We start from the raw sequence: 25,540 nt of genomic DNA, 5'->3' as shown, positions 1-25,540 counted from the left end.
ATAAAGAACATTTGGTCCCACCTATTCTCTATGGAAATCAAAACCGACTAATGCAAACTGGGAATCAGAATTTAAATGTGTGAGTAAATATATAACATAGGTGTCAATAACACTCTTTTAACTACCAGTATTCATACTGAGGAAAAAAATTTATGCCAAACTGGATTTAACTACAATTTTACATGAATAACGCTGATTAATTTTTTTTTTTTTTTGCGGTACGCGGGCCTCTCATCGTTGTGGCCTCTCCCGTCGCGGAGCACAGGCTCCGGACGCGCAGGCTCAGCGGCCATGGCTCACGGACCCAGCCGCTCCGCGGCATGTGGGATCTTCCCGGACCGGGGCACCAACCCGTGTCCCCTGCATCGGCAGGCAGACTCTCAACCACTGCGCCACCAGGGAAGCCCCTGATTAATTTTTTTAAGGCAGAAAAACTCAGACACTTCAGCTTCAAGTAACTAAATGACTTGGATGAAATGTCCCTTTGAGGACAAATACAAATGCTGGAGGGAATACTTTTAAAGAACAGCCTAAAAAGTCCCCAAGACTTAACAAGATTATGAAGAATTACCTGGCTGAAATCAAGGCAAAAGAATAGAACCCAGAGAGGTAATCCAAATCACCCAAAACAGTTTTAGCTCACAGACACTTGAAGGAAGATTCAGAAAAAATGGGAGAAAAACAGACTTGCTCTTGAAACCTTTATAAATCCAGGGGCAAAAAGGTCAAAGGCAAAAGTGTTTCAGGGGCTTCCCTGGTGGTGCAGTGGTTGAGAGTCCGCCTGCCGATGCAGGGGACACGGGTTCGTGCCCCGGTCCGGGAAGATCCCACATGCCGCGGAGCGGTTGGGCCCGTGAGCCATGGCCGCTGAGCCTGCGCGTCCGGAGCCTGTGCTCCGCAACGGGACAGGCCACAACAGTGAGAGGCCGGCGTAAAGCAAAAAACAAAAAAAAAACGTGTTTCAAAAAAAATGGTACAGATGAACCGTTTTGCAAGGCAGAAATGGAGACACAGATGTAGAGAACAAACGTATGGACACCAAGGGAGGAAAGCGGGGAGGGGGGGATGAATTGGGAGATTGGGATTGAGATATATATACACTAATATGTATAAAATAGATAACTAATAAGAACCTGCTGTATATAAATAAATAAATAATTTTTAAAAAAGCGTTTCAAAAGAAGGAAGTACGATAAGCACCACTCACTTGGAGCTGAAACCCAAAAGAGCTATACTCCTTGGTAAAGGAAACCAAAAAAAAAATCAGTCCCAGGACAGACTTGAATTACAGCTTTATGTCACCTGAGTGACCTAAATAAACCTCTAAGTGTACCTTGGATTGAGGTGGTCCCACATTCAGATTGTTAGTACACAGTTGTCTGGTTAAAAGGGGTGGCGGGGGCTTCCCTGGTGGCGCAGTGGTTGAGAGTCCGCCTGCCGATGCAGGGGACACGGGTTCGTGCCCCGATCCGGGAAGATCCCACGTGCCGCGGAGCGGTTGGGCCCGTGAGCCATGGCCGCTGAGCCTGCGCGTCCGGAGCCTGTGCTCCGCAACGGGAGAGGCCGCAACAATGAGAGGCCCGCGTACTGCAAAAAAAAAAAAAAAAAAAAAAAAAAAAAAAAAAAAAAAAAAAAAAAAAAAAGGGGTGGCGGCAGGCAGTGGGGGCAGGAGTCTGCAGGAAGGTAACATGAACCTAGGCATCACAACATTGTTACAGATAATTTCTTGTTTACATCATGCAGTACATAATCAAAGATAACCAGATACACAAAGTAATAAGATACCATTAACAAGAACTAACAGAAATGACCAAAACAGAAAATGACCCAGAAAGACTTATAATATCAGAATTATCAGAAATAGCCTATAAGACCACTATAGGGTTGAATTAATAAAAGCCCAAGGGTTGAACATTTTGACAGAACTGGAAGGTCCAAAAGGCAGAAGAACAAATTGGAAAAATAAATTATAATTCCAGAACTGGAAAATAGAATACCACCAAGGGAACTCAACAGACAGTATAAAGAGAAAAAGTATCATGATACATAAGATTTTAAACATTTTTAAAACTTGAGCAAATGAAAATATAAAGTATAGCAAAGAACTGCAGAATACCATTTTTCCCCCAAGCATACACATAACATTTACAAAAACTGATAAAGTGCTAGGCCATAATGCAGTTCAAAGCAAATTACAAGGATTTTAATCCAAGGATGATCTCTCTCCAAAATGCAAGTATGCAAGAAATTAGTCACAAAAGAAATAACTAGGAAATATTCATGTTTAGAAATTAATAAATACATTCTTAAAATAATCCATAAGTCAGTCAAAGAAGAAACCATAACAAACATTTAGAAGTAACAAAAATAGGGACTTCCCTGGTGGCGCAGTGGTTAGGAATCCACCTGCCAATGTAGCGGACACAGGTGCGAGCCCTGGTCCGGGAAGATCCCACATGCTGCAGAGCAACTAAGCCCATGCGCCACAACTACTGAGGCTGCGCTCTAGAGCCTGCGAGCCACAACTACTGAGCCCACGTGCCACAACCACTGAAGCCCGTGCACCTAGGGCCCGTGCTCCACAACGAGAAACCACCGCAAGGAGAAGCCCACCCACCGCAACGAACAGTAGCCCCTACTCACCACAACTAGAGAAATCCTGCGTGCAGCAACGAAGACCCAACGCAGCCAAAAATAAATAAATTTATTTTTTAAAAATTAGAAAATAAAAATTAAAAAAATACAAATTCATGGAAAGAAGCTAAAACAATGCTTAGGGAGGGAATTGAAAGCCTCATACATGCGTATATCACAAAATATAAAAAAAAAAACTAAGCATCTATCTCGAGAGGTTTTAAATAAAAGAACAGCAAACTAAATCCAAAGAAAGTATAAAGAAAGAAATAATTAAGAGCATTAATTCATGAAACAGAAAACACACAGAAATAAAGAGGTCAAAAGAGCTGGATCTTGGAAATCAACTTTGGAACTAATCAAGGACAAGAGAGAATTCAGCCCAGTCAACACACTGGATTCTAGCTTTATGCTTTCCTGAGCAGAGAACCCAGCCACACCGTGCCAGACTTCTGACCTAGAGAGCTGTGAGCTAATATATGCATGCTGTTTTAAGCCACTAAGCTTGTGGTAATTCATCACAAACAATAGAAAACTAATAAAACAGTATTATTTCATTTATATACAGTTTTAAAACAGGCAAAGTTGAATTACAAACTATATTGTCTAGGCATGCATATATAAGTGGTAAATCTATTAAAAAAATAAGTGACCAAGGAAGTGTTTCTTTTAAAAATGAGGATATTTGGACTTCCCTGGTGGCCCAGTGGTTAAGAATACTCCTGCCAATGCAGGGGACACGGGTTCGAGCCGTGGTCCGGGAAGATCCCACATGCCGTGGAACAGCTAAGCCCGTGCACCACAACTACTGAGCCTGCGCTCTAGAGCCCGCATGCCACAACTACTGGGCCTGCACACCTACAGGCCATGCTCCACAACAAGAGAAGCCACCGCAATGAGAAGCCCGCTGACCGCAACGAAGAGTAGCCCCCATTCGCTGCAAATAGAGAAGGCCCGCGCACAGCAACAAAGACCCAACGCAGCCAAAAATAAAAGTAAATAAATAAATTTATTTTTAAAAAATAAATAATTAATTTAAATGAAAATGAGGATATTAATTATCTCTAGGGAGAAGTTGAGATTGATAAGAGATACAAAGGAGGGCTTTCTGGGGCACTGGTAATGTTCTATTTCTTGACTTCAGTGAAAGTTAGATAGACATTCATTAAAGTGTAAATTTGTTTTACGTATTTCTATGTTGTTATATTCCACAATAAAACAAGTTTTTAAGAAGTCAGAGAGTAATTCTGATAATGACATCATACATAAATAGTTCCGTGGTCATTTATACAGAGGCAAAAGATAATTTTTATCAAAGATAAAGCATTTCAATATCATATTAACCAAAAAAGTTTACCTATCTCTCTCCAGACTCCACATATTGCCGTGTGTCTAGTGCTGGGTATCAACAACAAAACCAAAAACTCCCAATGATGGATAACCTGGATGATGACCACACCAAAACCATGCCAGAGGAGGAGCTGGTGAGGAAACTGGGCAAAATAGGCCTCAATGAGAGATGACTGGCATCCCAATGTGTGAAGACTCTTTGAAAAAGAGGGAGTAGAGCGGGTGATTTGGGTTATTTCAGGGGGAATACCTAAGATCAGTGGTAGAAGTGAAAAGGAGACAGATGTCAGCTCAGTAGTGATTTGGACAATGATGAACCATCAATGGTTACTCATTCATTCTATAAATATCTTTCAGATCCTACAGTGGGCCAGCCCACCACAGATGCTTCGGGATACAGCAATGAACAACACAGACAGAGCCCCTGCTCTCATGGAGCCAATGAGGGGAGACAGACAATAAACAGACAAACACGATCATTCCAGACAGTGACAATTATTATGAAGGAAAGAAAACAGTCTTATGATAGAGAGTTTTGGAGACTGAAAAGGCGGGGTAAGTAGATAAGGTAGTCTGGGAAAGGTAGTCTGAGGAGGTAAAATTTGATCGAAATCTGTTTAATGTAAAGAAGCCAGCCATGGGAACAGGGATGTGAGAAGAGCGTTCAAGGCAGTACAGAGTCTTAGAGAGCCTGATAAATACAAGGAACAGAAAAGCTCTGTAATCCGAAGCACAGCACACTAGAAGGAGACCTGCAGTGGGCAGGAAGAGCCTGCTGGAAGCAGTCTGGCCTGGCCGTGGTATTAAAGAGTTGTGTACTAAATTAGATGTCCTCTAAGGTCCCTTCCAACAAAAAGATTGTAAGAATCTCTCAAAAATCGTTTGAGTTTCCGATTACTAACCATTAACTTTGTAAACAAACAACAGAATGCTTTTTAAAGTGGACTTGTCTTGCACTAAAAAAGACACCTAGAATTAAGCAATCTTGTCTCTGCATTGGCAAGCAGGTACCTACAAGAACTGACAGAAATGTAAGGCTTATAATTTATTTCATAGATTATTAGTATTGAATTTTAAGAGCTGCCTGAGCCTTGAATGTTTCCTCTGTTGCTGAAATTATAATCTTCATCTCAACGGTTCTTTTCTTCTTCCCAAAGAAAGTACAAAATCAGTTGAATCATGAGTTTTGTTTTTGTTTCTGGCATTGTTTTTATACATACAAATGAAAGAGCCATTTTGTCACTGAAATTGGATAGGAATGAATTTGGTACATGACAAAACTTCTGCTATAATAAGAGAGTTCGAATGGTTTGAAAGCATCTTAAAACTTGTGATCCATGTACGGAAAGAAATCATTTCCGTGGAAAGCACAGCCTTACGAAAACAACATCCTACTCTCTGGCAGAGAATTCTCCATGTTGACTCTAAGTGAGGAGATAATGCACTTCTCACTCCTATTTAGTTTTCTTCCTTCATGGGACCACCTGACGTATTTAACAGGATCTTCATTTTGCTTTATTCCCCCAATAGCGAAGAGTAATTTGATTCATCAATCCATTCTCTATAATTCAGTTTCCATTAAATCAAACTGATACTTGAGTATCATGAGTAAAATGCACACAGTTTAATAGCATAAAAATTTCAAACTATGAACAAATGTAGGGATACCAAGGGGGAAGGGGGAGCAGGATGAATTGGGAGATTGAGATTGACATATACACACTGCTATACGTAAAATAGATAACTAATGAGAACCTACTGTATAGCTCAGGGAACTCTACTCATTGTTCTGTGGTGACCTAAATGGGAAGGAAATCCAAAACAGAGGGGATATATGTATACATATGGCTGATTCACTTTGCTGTAAAGCAGAAACTGACACAGCAGTGTAAAGCAACTATACTCCAATTAAATAAATAAATTTTTTAAAATTTCAAACTGTGAATCATGTAGGTTGCCTCCGCACCCTTTACTCTTAGAATCCTTCCACAAGGTAGGAAATCCAGTCAATGTATCTCCTACCCAGTTACCTGATATTTCTCCTAGCACTGCCAACCCTACTAAACTCCCAGCCCTTCCTGAGTATCTGAGGGCCTCACGGTTCAGAGAGAAAAAGAGAACTAAACTGGGATCAGAGAAATTCAGAGTTCACACTAACACTGTACTATTTAAGATACACTATTGGTGTAAAAGGTTTTCAAAGCACTTGCATGAAAATGTATCAATTTTATCATGGTTTCTATGGGATAATTTGTTCTGATCTCCAAATTCTAAATAACTGAATTTAGAACAAACTTACAGAAGCTGGGAACCACCTAGATTTTGCTGGGTTGATGTGGATCAGAAAATGTGGTCTAAGTTATTGTCCTCTACTCCCAAAAAACAAAAACAAACAAAAAACGCCACCAACCAAACAAAAAACAAAATACTGACTTTCAGATGGAAAAAAAGAGAAGGAACTGAAGGCCAAGACTGCTGAAGAACACCTACAGGCTTCAAATGAATTCAAGACCATTGGCCTAGATACATTTCATACCTGAAATGCTTTAAGACTTTGGAGATGAGATTGCTGAATCTCAGTGGTCTTGGGAAAGCCATAGGGAAAAGATGAGAACAAAGACTGGCCTAAAGCAAATGCAGTCACATTTTTTCAGAAAGGGTAAACCAGTACATTCTTTAAACTCCACACCTGAGAACTTAAAAGTAAGCAATCATTCCGTAAATATGTCTTGAGAGTTAACTATATGCCAGGCACTATGACAGTCACCGGGAATATATCGGTAAAGGAAAGACACAAAACCCCTTACCTCACGGAGTTTATCAAAGGATCACACAATAAGTGTAAAACTGCAAATGTAAGTGCTATGAAAAAGAGACGTAAGGCTCTACAAGGGCTTGTACAGAGGCTTGCCACCTAATTAGGGAGGGTTGGCTTTTCCAGAGAAAGCTTTCAGTGGGCTGAGATCTGTAGGACAATTAGACATAAACTTACAGAGGAGGAGGGATGCACCAGGAGAAAATTATTTATGCAAAAGTCCCAGGTCAGGAGGGAACATGGCCAACACAACAAACTCAAAGGTGGCAAGGGTTGGGTGGTTAATAACCCAGTACAAGGTGAGGCTGGAAAAACAGCAAGTTGTTTAAGTAGTTTTATCTTTATCATGAGACAGAGGGAACCACTAGAGGGTTCTGAACAAGAATGGGAGATGGGTTCAGGGGGTGGTATGACAATCAGATGATTTGCATTTTGAAAAGATCACACAAGCTACAGAGTAGAGAACGGCTCTGTGCCTGGAAGGGGAGCTATCAATTTGGGGGTTTAACAACTAGGAAGCCACTGCAACCACCCAGGTGAAAGGATAAGGGCGGGATGGACTAAATTGGTACACATGAAGAGAAATGGAAAGATTTAAGATATATTTGGAGGGGAAGCCAATACAGCTGGGGATGGATTAGAGATGGGAAGTGAGGGAAACAGAAATCAAAGATAACTTCTTGGTTTGGGGCTTGGGCTATGAGTAGGTTGCTGCTTCTTGATGCAAGGAAAACTAGAAAAGGAGCAGATTAAGGGAAGGGAAGAAATTCAGGATTCCATTTTTAGGCATGTTAAGTTTGAGTTTACATATCCTTAACAATGAAAAAGGCGAAACCAAAGGAAAAAGAGAAATTTAAAAATGAGTAAGAGAATCTGCAACTTACATCACAAAAAGAAAGAACCCTAAAACATAAGATGTTCCTATTGCTTGATAAGAGGGGTAAGAAACCCAATTTTTAAAATGGGCAAAGTGATATGAACAAATAGTTCACAGAAGAGGAAACACAAATGGCTCTTAAACATATAAAAGGTTACTCAACTTTACATATAATAAAAACTGAAGATTAAAACTATACTGAGATACAATTTTTCAGATCAGCAAAAACCAAAACTAACGTACCATGTTGATGAGAGCATGAGGGAATTAAGCCTGCTCATATATTGCTGGTAGGAATGTATATAGATAGATAGATAGATACAACTTTTTAGAGGCCAATTTGATATCTTTCAAAACTAAAAACAAACATATTCTAATGACACAGCAATTACATTCCTAGGAATTTATCCTCAGGAAACACTCACTCACACTCTCACACACACACACACACACACACACACACACACACACACACGATAAGCATATGCTATTCACTGCAGCATTGTGTGTAAAAGCAAAAGAATGGAAACAACCTAAATATCAAGAGGGGCCTGATTAAATGAATTATGGTACATCCATCCAGTTATTTTAAGTTAGAAATGGAAGTGAAATACTCTAATATAGCATTTCACAAATTTGAATTTTCTCGATGATTTATTTTCCAATAAATCAAAACTAAACTTAAGATTGTGTTCTAACTAAATACCACTTATATCTGTTTTGTACACTGATTCTATATATGATATATTTGAAAAAGGAGGTTTATTGCTGTTTTTTGGAAGTTTGAAAAATCTACTAATTGAAAAAGATAAAAGTACACAGTAGAGGGACTTCCCTGGTGGCACAGTGGTTAAGAATCCACCTGCCAATGCAGGGGACACGGGTTCGAGCCCTGGTCTGGGAAGATCGCACATGCCATGGAGCAACTAGGCCTGTGCGCCACAACTACTGAGCCTGCGCTCTAGAGGCTGCGAACCACAACTACTGAGCCAGCGTGCCACAACTACTGAAGCCCGCACGCCTAGAGCCCATGCTCCGCAACAAGAGAAGCCACTGCAAGAAGCCCGCTCACCACAACAAAGAGTAGCCCCCGCTCGCCACAACTAGAGAAATCCCGCGCGCAGCAATGAAGACCCAACACAGCCAAAAATTAATTAATTAATTAATTTTTTAAAAAATTACATGGTAGAGTTTACTGGTCCTGAAGACATCAAGTGATTTCAAACACTGTCAAATAATCTGGAAAATTCACAAAGGCTGCTTCCAGGCTAAACAATGTTAATGCTGTCACAAACTGATGTTACCAAGTTTCCGGATTCGTGGTAGACTGAAAATTACATCAGAAAGACACTAAATCCTGGGTTTCTCTCACCAAGGCAAAGTATCAGCTTTATGGTTGACCTTGACAACTTTCATTTCCTCAGTTAAAAAATAAGGATCCTCTGTTAGAAGTCCCACAGTTTCATTTCTAAACACTCAGAACCTCTCAAACTGAAAATGAGTGTCAAAATTCTCAATTAATAAATGTCAGTTAATAAAGGACCAGTATAAAATATATATAGCTTACCTTCTCTCTTTTCATTTCAGTTCCAAATCACCTACCAAGGTAAGTTTTCAGAGCAATTGAGTAAAATCGTTTTAGAACAAGGGAAGGAATGGAGTGATTACCTTTCAGCCTATTTCAGAAAAACTACAAAACCAGAATAAGTGGAATACTGCTGGCCAAACATCTGGTGATTAAGCTATTCCTGGGAGGGTCACTTATTTCAAAGAGAAAGAACAAATAGTAACAAGACAGCAGCAACTTTGCAAGGCATGAAAAAGAAGTCTGGGATATTTTCCAAATGTGTTGGGAGGAAGTTATTTTTATTTACAGAGATATTTGTGTCCTATTTAAAACACAGAAGGAACTCAAAAAAAAAAAAAAAAAAAAATCAAGCTAAAGATCTTGTACTTCCCCAGCTGTATGTCCTGCTAACTTTAGAAGGATAAGTAACACTACTGTGACCAAACAAAGAACAGTCAAAATTACAAGCAATTTTATCAAGGCCATTAATTGATGAAAGCATTCAATTAAGTACAAGAGATTTGAACACATAACTAATAAATAATAAAAATTTAATATGTTAAAAGAAAAGAAAGATAGGTTCTTTCCCTCAAGGAAATTACAATTAAAAATAAAACAAAACAGGGGCTTTCCTGGTGGCACAGTGGTTGAGAGTCTGCCTGCTGATGCAGGGGACACGGGTTCACGCCCCGGTCCAGGAAGATCCCACATGCCGCAGAGCGGGTGGGCCCGTGAGCCATGGCCGCTGAGCCTGCGCGTCTGGAGCCTGTGCTCCACAGCGGGAGAGGCCACAACAGTGAGAGGCCCGCATACCGCAAAAAAAATAAAATAAAACAAAAGAAGATATGGTTAAGAGGACTTTTAAGCTATAGCTCTCTCCCACATACTAACTTAATAGAGCAGTCTCTTGAAGCTTTGGTTTGTTTCCATTTGTAAACTGAGGTTAAGTCACCCTGACACCAAATATGTGGCATCTTTTCCAACATCGAATCTCTAACACTTGGGCGTCCTACAATCTAACTACCCAGAGTTAACATCAGACTCCACAGGTTTAAGGGCTCAGTCCCACAGACTTCCCTCACTTTAGATGCCAGTCACAAGTCCCAGGTCCCCAGGGCACCTGGGGGGTTTTCATGGAGGTTTTAGTACATAGGCATGACTGATTGAATCTGACTCGGCTAAAAAATTTGGGGGTTCCCACAAACCCTTCCTCAGGTTTGATAATTCCCTAGAATGACTCACAGAACTCAAGAAAATGCTTTACTTACCATTACTGGTTTATTATAAAGGATACAACTCAGGAACAGCCAAATCGAAGAGATGCAAAGGGCAAGTTACAGGGGGTGGAGGGAAGAGGAGCAAAGCTTCCATGACCTCCTAGGGTATATCACCTTCCCAGCACCTCCCAGCATTTCAATGTGTTCACCAACTCAGAAGCTCCCCAAAGCCTGTTGTTTAGGGGTTTTCATGGAGGTTTTAGTACATAGGCATGACTGATTGAATCACTGGCCACTGGTAACTGAACTCAATCTCTGGCCCCCTCTTCTCCCCAGAGGTAGGGGACAGGACAAGGGGGCTAAAAGTTCTAACCTTCTAATCATGGCTAGTCCTTCTGGTGACCAGGCCACATCCTGGTATCATCTAGGGGCCTCTGCCAGAAGTCATCCATTAGCATACAAAAGACACTCATCACTCAGGAGGTTCAGGTGACATCTTGAGACAAGAACAGAATATGAGACAGACAAAAGGGTAAAGGCATTCGAGGAAAAGTTCTTGCTAAAATAGGCCAAAAAAAAAAAAAGAAACCAAAACACAAGGAGTGTTTGTAGAACCCAAGTCATTCAGCTTCTCTGAAATCTAGGGCACAGGTCCAGGAATGACAGGAACGAGGCAGGGACTAAATCATTAAAGGCCTTGCATGCCATGCAACAGGTATGTTTCCCTATATTTTAAGAAAGTTTTCAACTGCTGCACAAGACATTTGAAGGCTACTGCCATAGACAACAGTAAATCAAGAGCAGCCTTTTAGATGAGTACCTATCTGTATTATGTTTCAGAAAAATCACCATGGAGGCAGGAAGAGGGTTAGGGCAGAGACACTAATCAGAAAGCTACTGATTGATGGAGTCCAGGCAGTAAATGATGAAAATCTCAACTAAAGCAGCAGTGAGGAGAGAAAGGTGGATAGATTTGAGGTTTTTAGGAGGTGTACTCAAAAGACACAGTGCCAATTTAAAAATAGTTGATGAATGAGAAATGGAGAAGTCTAGATGATTATAAAATTTCTGCCTTGACTACTGGGCATAACTGAAACTGGGAATACAGAGGAGCATATGGAAAACAATATTACATGATTGACAATTATAGGGTCATTTAATTGTCATTTATTATGGGAAGTTTTATACTGCAAAATGCAGAGATATCATGGATAGCTGAATGAATACAAAGTTGAACTTCAGATCAACAGTAAGGAATATAAGTCATACAAATTGAGAATATAAGAATCTCAAGATTTAACTTAGTTTCCAGCTTAAGGCAGCTTCATCAAGAATATAACCTGCTCTATGGGTATTCTCAGGCTCCCTTATGAAGTCACTTCTCAGATGAATACATTATAATCACATCCTTTTAGAATCCTTAGAAAAGATGCCTTGGAAAGAGGTGAGTTCATGTAATCATGGCATTTCATCTACCCAAAGCCAAAAACTTTGGAATCATTCGGACCAAAGATTCTCAAACTATTTAGAATAATAGTCTAGTTTTCTTTTTTAATCCCATGTAAATTATATTGTAAAATACAGTAAAAATGTTAAATTGCTATAAAAGTTACTAAACTCTTACATTCAGTTTTAAAATATTTTTATACAAAAATACTTAATAAGTTTAAGACTCAATATTTTAAGTGTTAAAAGTGCCCTGACAGGGACTTCCCTGGTGGTCCAGTGGTTAAGACTCCTTGCTCCCAATGCAGCGGGCCCAGGTTCTATCCCTCAGAGGGGAACTAAGATCCCGCATGCCGGAGGCGCAGCCAAAAAATAAATAAATAATGAGTTTGAAAGAAAAAAAAGAAAGAAAGAAACTTCATTTTAAAACAAAAATGCCCTGACAATTCATAGTCCAGACAGGAATCCACTGACTCCTACAGAAAGAAACAAATTTTAAAACACGTAACCATTATTTATAGGAAAAGACCATGACTTATTCTTTTTAGACTAAAGTTGTTATATCATTTTACTAGCAAAAATTGTTAATTTCCTACTGCCTACCAAAATTCCAAATTTCTAAGGCAATGATGTCAAGGAAAATGGCTAAAGACATCTCTTTCACTCATTCATTCATTTGCTCACTCACTTATTCATTCAACAAATACCTACTGAACACCTATTAAGTAGGTTAGGGATCATCTCATCTGACCTTATTTTACAGAGGGGAAAATTTAGGCTCATAGCAGTCATGTTACTTAATCTGAAATTAACTATAACCTTTGGCAATTGCTTTCCTGTGAATTTAACTATAATTTTTGACAATCACCCACTCTTCCACTATAAGAATCCTTGGCTCCAAAGCAACTACACCTACTAATCAACACCTAGAACATACCTTTTCACTTTCCCATTTCTATGCCTTTGTTCCAATCATTTCCCCACCCCTGCCCCCAGTCTTTGCCAACTGAAATATTAGCCATCATTTTTTAAAAAATCAAGTAAATTATAACTTCCTCTCTGTTCAGCCTAGCTAGAAGTTATTCTCTATAAACTCTGCGTTTTTAGTTAAGATTAACAGATTCCCATGATAAAAATTCAAAAAGCCAGTCTATAAATTCTTACATACAGCACTTACATGACATTCATTACATACTTATTTAAACATTTATTGTTTGCATACATATCTATTTCCCTTAGATAAAACATAATTTCCTGGAAACTAGATACCATATCTCCACTATATCCTGTACCAGTATTTCAACTCTATTCTGCATATCAACTGAGAGAGAATAATGATCCACATTTCTAAAAGAAAGATACAGGGATAAACCACTCTAACAATTCTTAAATAATTAAGAATTGACTATGCATATTTATAACAGTAACTGATAGAGAACTAACTTGTAAACAATATTACTGTCAATTACTATCTGTATGTGGATTAGCCATAGTACATTGTGCTTTACAGTTCCATAGTACTAACTTAATTACTTGTGTTTTTAATTCCATACATATGATACCTAAAGCCCTCTGAAATACAAACTACCATCTTCTTCTTCAGGGAATCAGAGAATCTTAAAGCTAGAATAAACCATACCCATTCATTATAGGATTGAGGAAACAAAGCTTATATCAAAGTCTCCTAACCAGCTTCTGAGGAGGAGCTCTGCTCTAGCCTGACTGAAGGGCCCTCTCCCCGTTCACAACAGAGTAGGTGGGAAAACTAGACAACTTCCTGGTTACCATGGTGCCTGCTCTTCAGTGTGGTATCATCATTTTCCTTGAAATAACTCCCACTTTACTTAATCATAGACACAGGATTCAATATTTTAAAGAAACCCATGCACATCCTGAATTTAAATACTGTTTATTGGGACTTCCCTGGTGGCGCAGTGGTTAAGAATCTGCCTGCCAATGCAGGGGACATGGGTTCGATCCCTGGACCAGGAAGACCCCCACATGCCTGCAGCAACTAAGCCCGTGCGCCACAGCTACTGAGCCTGCACGCCTAGAGCCTGTGAGCCACAACAAGAGAAGCCACCGCAGTGAGAAGCCTGTGCACCACAATGAAGAGTAGCCCCTGCTCCCCGCAACTAGAGAAAGCTTGCACACAGCAACGAAGACCCAACACAGCCATAAATAAATAAATATTTTTAAAAATTGTTTATTAGCTATTTTGAATAATGCAAACATATGCATGACTGTTAACATAAGCTAACATATCCTAATAATTTTTAAAATCAAAAGTGAATTTTCTTTTAGTTTATACACTTTAATATGTCCTTCTTAGAAGATGAAATAACGTTATTTCAATAATCCAAGACTAATTAAGATGATGAACAATCAGGCTGAGTGTACTGCTTGTTGGCACAAACCCTTCCTCTACCTGGACCTTTCTGTCTATTCTGAGAATACTAACACAACTGGGTGTCAACCTTTATTAATTATGTGACCATGAGCAAGTTATTGAACCTCTTTAAGTCTCTTTTCTCATTCACTAAGAGGGACTGATACTACCTACTTATAGGTGAGGATTCAAGGTTATGTAAGTAGAGCCTCTGATGCACAGTAGCCATGTAATAAAAAAACAACTATCATTAGTAATTAAATAATAAGATTAATTTAACACAATAGATGACAGAAATAAGAAGGCTAATATCTCAAGAAAGTGGGATTTATCATCTCAGTTATGAGCCTGTGCTTAAAGAAATTCCCCAAATGAGACAAGTAATTTACGTCAAGACCCATAAGGAATAATAGATTCATGAAATGTCATTAGCATTTTAAGAGCAATATTTTTATTAAAGTAAATAAAACATTTTTAAAGCAGGCAATATTTTAGTCTTGCCAGTTCTGATGACAATTAAATTACCTGCAAAGCACTGTTATTTTATTAAGTTGAAACAATATCATTGGAAAATTTTCTACTCAGCCTAAACAATTTAGAACCATGCTAAATCTAGAACCACTTCTAAAATTTCATTGCACTATCAACATTACTGATAATTTACAGAGTCTTGTAAGCAAAGAAACCTTCAACTTGCTTTATAAAATAAATCATCTTCTGTTGTACCAAGACAAAAAACAAGAACTGACAAATCAAAGAGCCATCTATAAGCAGAATTGCTGAGGTATATCTGTAAAGCATTTATTTGATGTGGAGGAAAGCAAAGGCACTTCAATTACCTTTAGCCCTATAAGATTTCATGAAAGAAACCACAGAAACAAGACACACACAAAGTACAGTTAGAGGACTACAAATGGGAAGTATTCTTCCTGAGCTATGGAAAATAAAATGAGGCTTCATTTTCAAAAGATAAAATACAGAGAGAAGAGGTGAGTTACTGAATCTAAACTCCAAAAAAAGTGTTATCAATTAATTACTATCAAAGAGTAAAGAAAACATGATGGAGGCAAGTGAAGATTATTATTTAGAACTAGGGGAAGGGATAAACTGGAAGACGGGGATTGACACATACACACTACTCTATATAAAACAGATAACTAATAAGGACCTACTGTATAGCACAGGGAACTGTACTCAATACTCTGTAATGGCCTATATGGGAAAAGAATCTAAGAGTGAATATGTGTATATGTATGACTGATTCACTTTGCTGTAGAGCAGAAACTAACACAACATTGTAAATCAACTATACTGCAATAAAAATTAATTTTTAAATTAATTTCTAAGTTATACAATTATAAAATATTCTAAGACTATGTCTGAGAGGTACATCTAACTCTCCAGAATACTTCAGTCGTTAGCAGTGAATGTTCTTAAAAGAAATTAGAAGAGATTCTCCAACTCTAGAGAAGAAAAAAAGGAAAATTAAATGGGAAATAGACAAATGAACCCCCACCCCATTATGAACTGTAGGAAGGAGATAAATGAAAACGATTTTCAGCACTTTCTATCTTTCATCATGTCCTTACTCCCCTACCCTGTCAGATCATCCATTTAAAAAAAATCAACTAGAAAGTGTTACACATGCACTGCAGAGACAGAAAGCAGACCTGGAGCACAAAGGATATAGTGGGAGTCTGAGAACAGCGGACCACTTAATTTTGCTGGCTGAATGTATCAACCTAGCTGACAAATTTTTGAGGCTCTGTATTTCAAAGAGCCTAGACATTCTCAAATTAAAATCTCTTGCAAAAGGTCATCTCCTTTTATTCACCATTACTAGAATGGAGTATGAACATTTCAGAAAGTCAGCAGAAAGTCTTATGGCATACTCAGATATTTTTAATCCCAAATCCACCAAAGAGTATGTAGTTATTCATATTTAAATTTTGAAATAAATAAATAAGGAACTTCCCTGGTGGTCCAGTGGTTAAGAATCCACCTTCCAATGCAGGGGACACGGGTTCGATCCCTGGTCAGGGAGCTAAGATCCCACATGCCATGGGGCAACTAAGCCCACGTGCCTCAACTAGAGAGCCCGCAAGCAGCAACTACAGAGCCCACATGCTCTGGGGCCCGCGTGCCACAACAAAGAGCAGACGCGCCGCCACAACGAAAGATCCCGCATGCCGCAACTAAGACCCGATGCAGCCAAAGATAAATAAATAAATATTTTTAAAAAATAAATTTTGTACCCGTTTTCCTCTCCAAAATTTGAATATTTTCTGACCTGTAATTCATTTATTGGGATTGTATAACTTTAATAACAAAGACAAAAATCAGTAAATAAGGTACAGAGAAATTATAATAAAATACATTAGGAAAAGGCCACAGTGTTAATAAGAAAAAAAAGAAAAGTTATTCAAAGTACAGCATTTTAAATCCTCAAGTGATAATAGCATATGAACAGTTCCTCAGTAAATACCATAAGGAAATGGAAATCTTGAGGCTCAAAGTATTATAACATCCTCATCATCTACTGATGAGATGAATCTGAAAGAGCAGCCCAAAATGGGAAGCACAATGCACTGGATCATTCTATTGTGAACTTGGTCCACCTGGGAACTGTGTTTCCCAGAATTTCCTTCCCTGTATAGTACACCAAGTTAGAGACGGCCAAACTCTTAGAAGGTCTTTATGATAAGACGTGGTGAGAATAAATGCAGAGGTGCCTGGGGCAGGTTTCAGCTTGTCCTCAACTCTCCTCTTATCCCCTCTGTGTCCAGCTCTTCTTCACCTGACCAACAGTGGCCTAAGACCCAACAAGAGATGCCTGACTCTGGGCTTTGTACCCACAGAAGCAATAGCTACACAGAGGCAACAGCCTTCCACAGACCTCTCCAGGATCATCCTCTTTGCATTCTCATTTTGATGTCTGTATACACTTGCTTCTTAAAATTTTCCCAGTAAGTTCTGACTTACACGCCTGTACCAGTAATTCAGGAGGCTCTATTAGTGACTATTTTTCTGATCCTTCTGCTTCCTGACTTTCACATTCCCAGCAACTCCTACAATCCGTATACAGTCTGAGTACTATAATAAATCCCTTATTCAATAACACTCACAGTGGTTCAATTTCTCATACTGAATCCTGAGCAATATACTCAAAATTCAGCAATTAATTTGTAATCCAGCAGTACTGACAGAATGGACTGAAAGACTGAAAGCCATTTCCCTGTTAATACTAAGCTGAATTTTTCCTGAGATAACCAGGTACACTTCATCCATTTACTTCTGTAAGTGGGAAACGTTCTCTGCTTTCTATCAAGTGATTCCTAAAAAAGACTGCTCAATTACTTTCATCTTTATTTTCCTAGATATAGCACATAAAAATACATATTAAATAATCCAAATTATAGTATTTGTTTATTCCAAGTTGTTTTAATAAGTGTTAATGTTTCAGTTTATTTAAGTGTTGTTTTAATCAATTTGTCATCTGGGGACTTGCTAAGAGAAGAGACAAATGGACTAAAAATTAATTATTTTTAAGAAGTCTTCTGTGAATTGGGCCCATGAATTCTAATTATAAAATTATAAAAATACAAAACTTATCAAGTAGTCACTAGAAACATCTTCCCCCAAAAAAGAAACAAATATATACTAAGCACTCAAGGCCTGAACTAGATACTAGTAAGTCTGATTTAACAATACATATATTTTTTAAAGTCACGTTTTCTAAAGATTCCCCAAGCTCTATTTGGAACTTAACCTTAATAGCCTAACATACATTTTTATACAGCTTTTATAAATTATCAACTATTTCTATCAACTATGACATTAAGATATCCTATAGTTAGCCTACCACATTCAAGGGCATAAAAACAACTCACAATTGAGAAGACATACTGCCATAAGTAAGAACTATAATTAAATACTAGATTCAGGTACCGATCTCTAAAGTGCTCCCTGTGACTGAGAAGAATTACTATATATGAAAACCCAGCTTTATAAGTAGCTAAAATATGCATGGAGTGGAGAGGGAAAGATCAGGAAATATTATTCATGCTAATAAATGAACCTCTGTTTTACAAAAGGAGCCACCTCATAATTTATTTGAAAGGAAGATCCTTAAGGAGTGTTTAAAATTATTCCATTTAGAAAAACTCTGAGAAACAGACTATTTTACAAGATAGTGTTATTCTATAAAAACACATTAAAAACTGTAAAAGCTAGCATTTGTGTTTACTTAAGGCCCACTGTTGGGCTTCTACACACAAAATGGTATAGAATTTATATTTTGGGTGGAAAGGATTTCTTTATACAGGAAATCCTGTACACATTTCCAACTCAAGAAAGGCACATACAACTAATAAAATGACTCAGTAAAACACCACTGGGAAAAGAAATAAGTAGCATTTTACTCTATGTGGCTTTCTACAGAATCCTAAAACATTTACTATAAAGATAAATTTTACTTACAGTGTCAATACATTTTGAAAAGAATACGGAGCATTCTGAATTATTAAGGTCACAACTTTTTTAACTTAAATCAGTCTCACACCCCATCCATTTGCTGTTTATAATTACAGCTATTTTTTTAAGATAGAAAACTGCAAATTGAATTCAAATATATCATGCTCCAGAATTAGAACAAGATTTTCCTCTAAACTTGATCTTTTAAAAATTGTAATCTAGAGGAATAATAAAATTATTTAGCCTGCTAGATTGGTTAAAGACACTGTATTTTTAATGAGCACATTTGAATCATCACTTGCAACAGTTTCTAAAAGTTTTCTAAAGTCTAATGACAATTTGCACACATACCACATTAACTGAACACCCATCAAGCGTAAAGTGTTGTGAAAGGGGTGGTGGTGGTGGTGAGGATTTCATTCCACGACAGTAATTACAGCTGCAGCTTCTGTTTTCCCATTCCTATAATTCCCAAAATAGTCAATAGAGCCCTTGCTTGTCATAATTGCCTCTTGCTGGTCCATCACCACAGCTCCATTTTGCTACCATTGAAATTCCACAACCAGGATGGCACAGACTCCCCTGTGGAGAGAAGCGTGCGGAGGTTGTCTGTTTTAAGCTGCAATCACTTTTTCCTGAGACTCCTCAGCATCTGTTGACTACCTCACTGACAGTAGCCCACAGACTCCTCCAGATCAGAGAGGCGTGCATGACATTGCCAGAAGACAAGCTGCAACAAGACTCTGATCCCTCAGCTGCAACCCACCAAGTTACTAGTCAACTTGGAATTTTCCTCCATGAAACACTATCTGACACTTCCCCACACTGACACTCATACGCCACTTCCCTCCCCACGAAGTTCCAAGAGTTCTTCCTGCAATTCGTCTCTATTGGCACCACATGGCATTATCCTGGCAAGCCAATGCCCTCTGCAAAGTGGAGAGCTCCCTGGGCTACCTCAGGTGGGTGGCTTCTAGGAATGATGCTTAAGACAGCACATGAGAGGTACGCTGTGGCTTCACTAGTGACTCCACTACTTTCAGGAATTATTCAAACTACTGATAAGCTTTCATACATAAGTCCTTGGGATACACATTGAGTTCTCACCACTAAAACTAAATTTTAAAGGTTTAAAATAAAGATTTTTATAAGATCTGTTTAGGGCTTCCCTGATGGCGCGGTGGTTAAGAATCTGCCTGCCAATGCAGGTGACACGGGTTCAAGCCCTGGTCCAGGAAGATCCCACATGCCACGGAGCAACTAAGCCCGTGCACCACAACTGCTGAGCCTGCGCTCTAGAGCCCACAAGCCGCAACTACTGAGCCTGCGTGCCACAACTACTGAAGCCTGCGCGCCTAGAGCCCATGCCCCCAACAAGAGAAGCCACTGCAATGAGAAGCCCGCGTGCCACAACAAAGAGTGGCCCCTGCTCGCTGCAACTGGGGAAAGCCTGTGCACAGCAACGAAGACCCAAAGCAGCCAAAAATAAATAAATAAAATTAATTTAAAAAAAAAAAAAAGATCTGTTTATATAGCCTTTAGGAATATTAATGATGTCTCAAAAGATACTATTACCTTTCTCTGGGCTTCATGGCTGTTGAAGTACCCAGAGATTTGGGTTTAAATTCAAAGGCAATTCAAAAATAAGAATGGAATACAGTTTGAATTTTTTATTTAAGAAAAATTTCTGCTTCCAATAATGCTGCCTGCGTAATTCAGGCAAACCGTTCCACTGCAAACAAGCAGAAAGCTGGACAAAAGTATGACAACCGGGAATGAAGGGAAAAAACTATTATTCAGACAGTACATATAGAAAATCCAAAATAAGCTATAAACTATCAGAAAAAAATCAGTTTATCAAAGCTGAGGGATATAAAAGATAATATCTAGAAATCAACTGTATTTCTATATACCAGCAATAAAGTTAGAAAATGAATTTTTAATACCATTTACAATACCATCAAAAAATATCAAATTCCTATCAAAACAGAAAGAAAAGTGGTAAACCTCTACATAGAAAGCTAAAGAGAACAGTATTTTTAAAAATTAAAGGACACCTAATAAGTGAAGAGATGGTCCATGTTCTTGAGATTTAACATTGTAAAGATGTCAATTCTATCCAAATTGATCTAGAGATCCAGTAGAATCCCAAGCAATCCTAACAAGTTTTTAAATGGAAATTTGTAGGCTGGTTCAAAATGTATAAAGAAATGCAAATGGCCAAGGAAAACAAGACACCTCGAAGAATAACAAAAAGACTTTCTCTCCAGATATCAGGACTTATTATGAAGCACAGTCATTAAGACAATGTATACGACAAAGAGATGAAAGGAAAGAACAGAAAGCACAGAAATATTATACATGAAATGGATGCTTTTTGTACACTAATGTTGTCACTGCAGACCAGTGAGGAAAGTTTGATCTTTGCAATAAATGGTGCTGACACATTTGGATATGCATAAAGGAAAACAAAATCAAAATTGACCTCTAACTCATACCATACACAACATTAATTTCAGATGGATTATAGATCTCAATGTAAAAGTCAAAACAATAGGGCTTCCCTGGTGGCACAGTGGTTGAGAGTCCGCCTGCCGATGCAGGGGACACGGGTTCGTGCCTGGGTCCGGGAAGATCCCACATGCCGCGGAGCGGCTAGGCCAGGCCCGTGAGCCGTGGCCGCTGAGCCTGCGTGTCTGTGGAGCCTGTGTTCCGCAACGGGAGAGGCCACAACAGTGAGAGGCCCGCGTACCGCAAAAAAAAAAAAAAGTCAAAACAATAAAGCTCCTAAAAGATAATGTAGGAGAATATCTCTTTGGGCGTACAACAAGCACCAACCAATAAGGACAGATAAACTAGACACAGAGTAAAACAGATGTTACACACACACACATTTTTTTAAATGGTCAATGCATGGTGATAATAAAAAGCAGACCAACTTTTAGTCAGTAGTTACATTGATTTTAAATTCTGTATAGAAAATGCACTGTAGATTGTCTGAACCTGGGGCAGAACACACCCATTTCTCCCAGCCCTTGATACACTACTAACTTTGGCTGGGGGTGGGGGTGGGGGCAGTGTTTACGTGTTCACCTAGGTTACGTAAGTGTTGGCTTTGTGACAATTCACTGATGTCTTGTATACCGTAAGTGTTTAACACGCTTCACTATAAAATAGTTTAAAAAGTCAATGGGGGCTTCCCTGGTGGCGCTCGTGGTTGAGAACCTGCCTGCCAATGCAGGGAACACGGGTTCGAGCCCTGGTCTGGGAAGATCCCACATGCCGCAGAGCAACTGGGACCGTGAGCCACAACTACTGAGCCTGCGCGTCTGGAGCCTGTGCTCCGCAACAAGAGAGGCCGAGACAGTGAAAGGCCCACGCACCGCGCACCGCGATGAAGAGTGGACCCCGCTCGCCGCAACTAGAGAAAGCCTCGCACAGAAACGACGACCCAACACTGCCAAAAATAAATAAATAAATTTATTAAAAAAAAAAAAAAAGTCAATGGACTGCAAATGGCAACATTTCTTTCTTTTTTATGGCTGAGTAATATTCCTGTCTGTGTGTGTGTGTGTGTGTGTGTGTGTGTGTGTGTGTATCACATCTTTATCCATTCATCTGTTAATGGACACTTAGGTTGCTTCCATCTTGGCTATTGTAAATAATGCTGTTATGAACATTGAGGTACATGTATCTTTTTGAATTAGTGTTTTCATTTTCTTTGGACTTAAACCCAGGAGTGGAATTGCCGGATCATATGGTAGTTCTATTTTTAGGTTTTTTGTTACTTTTGTTTTAGTTTTTTTGTTATTTGTGGTCTTTTTGATGATAGCCATTCTGACAGGTGTGAGGTAATATCTCATTGTGGTTTCGATTTGCATTTCTCTGATGATTAGCGATGATAAGCATCTTTTCATGTGCTTTTTGACCATCTCTATGTCTTCTTTGGAAAAATGTCTATTCAGGTCTTCTGCCCATTTTTTAATCAGAGTGCTTGGGTTTTCTTTGATATTGAGTTATATGAGCTGTTTATATATTGTTGATATTAATCTCTTATTGGTAATATCATTTGCAAATATTTTCTCCCATTCAGTAGGTTGTCTTTTTGTTTTGTGGATGGAAATTTTACCATTTGCAACAACACAGATGGACCTGGAGAGTATTATGCTTACTGAAATAAGTCAGAGCAAGACAAATACTATATGTTATCACTTATATGTGGAATCTAAAAGAAAAATAAAACAAACTAGTGAGTATAACAAAAAAGGAACAGCCTCACAGATATAGAGAACAAATTAGAAGTTACCAGTAGGAAGAAGGAAGGGGAAGGGGCAAGATAGGGGTAGGGAATTAAGAGGCATGAACAACTATGTATAAAATAAGCAACAAGGATATATTGTACAGCACAGGGAATATAGCCAATATTTTATAATAACTATAAATGGATATAACCTATAAAATTTTTGAATCACTGTATGTTGTACACCTGAAACTAATATAATATTGTAAATCAATTATACCTCAATTTTTTTAATTAAAAAAATTAAAAGAAAAAAGTCAATGAATATGTACACCTCTTAATATACAACATAATAATAAAAAAAGAGCCAAAAGTTGAATACCCTTAATATGTTAGTGTGGTATTGTGACAAGAATAAGAAATACATACTTGGTCTTTGTTCCAGTTTCTGGCTCAGCACTCCTAAAACTCTTGGAATTTCCTAAGGGATGAAATCAACAAAGGTGTCTTTTGTTATGGTAATGAGGCGACTTAGAAAGCCCCTAGGTAACCTAAGGGTGGAGGTGGCTTGCCAGTGGAGCCAACCACATGATCAGAGGGTTGGAACTTTCAGTCCTGCTGCCACCCTACCTCTGGGGAGGGGAGAGGGGCTGGAGAATGAGTTCAATCATCAATGGCCAATGATGTAATCAATCATGACTACGTAATGAAGACCCCATAAAAACCCAAAGGGACAGGGTTCGGAAGCTTCCGGGTTGGTGAATATGTGGAGATTTGGTCAGAGTGGCAGTCTCAGAGAGGGCATGGAAGCTCCACGTCCCCTCCCTTCTCCCTTACCCTATGCATCTCTTCCATTTGGTGGGTTTCTGAATTATATCCTTTTATAATAAACTGCTAATATAGGAAGTAAAATGTTTCTGTGAGCCGCTCTAAGAAATTAATCTAACACAAGGAGGGGGTCATTAGAACCTCCAATCTGCAGCCAGCCAGTCAGAAGCCCAGGTGACCACCTGGACATGTGATTGGCATCTGAAAAGGGGGGCAGTCCTTTAGGACTGAGCCCTTAACTTGTGGGATCTGATGCTATCTCCAGAGAGTGTCAAAATTGAGTTGAATTGTAGGACACCCAGCTGACATGGAGGATTGTGTGGTGGTTGGGAAACACACACACACACACAGGAATTAGATGCAGAATCCTAGTTGATGATCAGAAGTGGAATTGGTCCCAGAATTGTAGTAGCATCTTACAAATCAGTATAACGTAAGCACTCAAAGAGAAAACAGAAAAAGAACAGATATAAACCGACCTTTCACAAAAGAAATACAACTGTCTTAGTAAATCGATGAAAGCCTGTTCAATCTCATTAGTCATCAATTAAGTAAAAAAGAAAAGAGAGAAATCTCTTTTAACCTATCAGGCTGGTAATGATTAAAGTAACTGACAAATATCTAGTGCTCTTTCTGGGGAAAATGTGAACTCACATTCACCGTAGGTAGGAATATAAAGGTTTCTGGAAAGTAATCTGGCAATAGGTATCAACATTTTAAATGTATGAGTACCATTTGATTCAAAAATCCATCCTACTTCTAGAGATTTATGCTAAGGAGACCATCAGACAAATGGACAAAGATGGATACTGCAAAGGTTGTATACTGCAGTGCTATTCATAATAATCAACAACAAAAAACCACCTAACATTAGTCAATGTAGGATTGATAAAGTAAATGATATCACATCATATAAATGGAAAATCATACCACTACTAAAATTATTTAACTATATTTAGTGATACAGAAAAGTGGCCATAATATTTTAAGTAAAAAAAAAAATCATACTATAGAATATGGTATATTCTGTCAATAAAAAAACCTTTTTCACAAAACTAAGAAATGAGCAAACTGTATTCCACATCTCTGCTTGTCGCTTAAGAAATTCACTGGTAGCTAGCTGCCTATTTAAAAAGAGAATTCTGGAATTTGCTATTGGCCTATGTATGAGACCATTTTATGTCCAATATTAATTGGTTCTTATAAGACACCAGAATAACCTTGTTATTCTAATAAAAGACACAACGTTTCACCTTTTTCGTCTTAAAATATAGTTGGGGAGCGGCCACCCCTCCTTCTCCTCGCAGTGCCACACCGCCGGAGGCCGAGCCGGGTAAGGAAATCTTCTACACAAGAGGAGATCAAAAAAAACAAAGAAAGCAGTTCTCTTCTGTTTAAGCGATGACAAAAGACAAATAATTGTAGAGGAAGCAAAGCAGATCTTGGGCTCCTGAAAGTGCACCTTTAAAAAGCAAGATGATTTATGCTAGCTCTAAAGATGCCATTAAAAAGAAATTTACAGGTATTAAACATGAGTAGCAAGTAAATGGCTTGGATGATATAAGGGACCGTTCAACACTTGGACAGAAATTGGAAGGCAAGGTAGTAGTTTCACTTGAAGGAAAACACATAAAATGACAGTCAAGTGCCATCTGAATCTTAAGGGAGCTTCCATTTCTCCAGCTCAGTCAATTGGAATAGTAT

General features: G+C 38.6%; 1 protein-coding gene and 1 pseudogene across 3 annotated transcripts in view; one reads left to right on the top strand and one right to left on the bottom strand.

Moving 5' to 3' along the window:
* The window catches only part of CDKL5 (cyclin dependent kinase like 5), a 185,226-nt gene that overhangs the window by 130,314 nt on the left and 29,372 nt on the right, over positions 1 to 25,540 (bottom strand). The gene's annotated exons all lie outside the window — the stretch shown is intronic.
* Positions 4,065 to 25,474, top strand: LOC116747788 (annotated as a pseudogene).

The sequence above is a fragment of the Phocoena sinus genome, chromosome X (genome assembly GCF_008692025.1).
Source record: "Phocoena sinus isolate mPhoSin1 chromosome X, mPhoSin1.pri, whole genome shotgun sequence".
Classification (NCBI taxonomy): Eukaryota; Metazoa; Chordata; class Mammalia; order Artiodactyla; family Phocoenidae; genus Phocoena; species Phocoena sinus.
The sequence above is the reverse complement of the archived record's forward strand: the minus strand, read 5'-3'. Positions and strand labels throughout refer to the sequence as shown.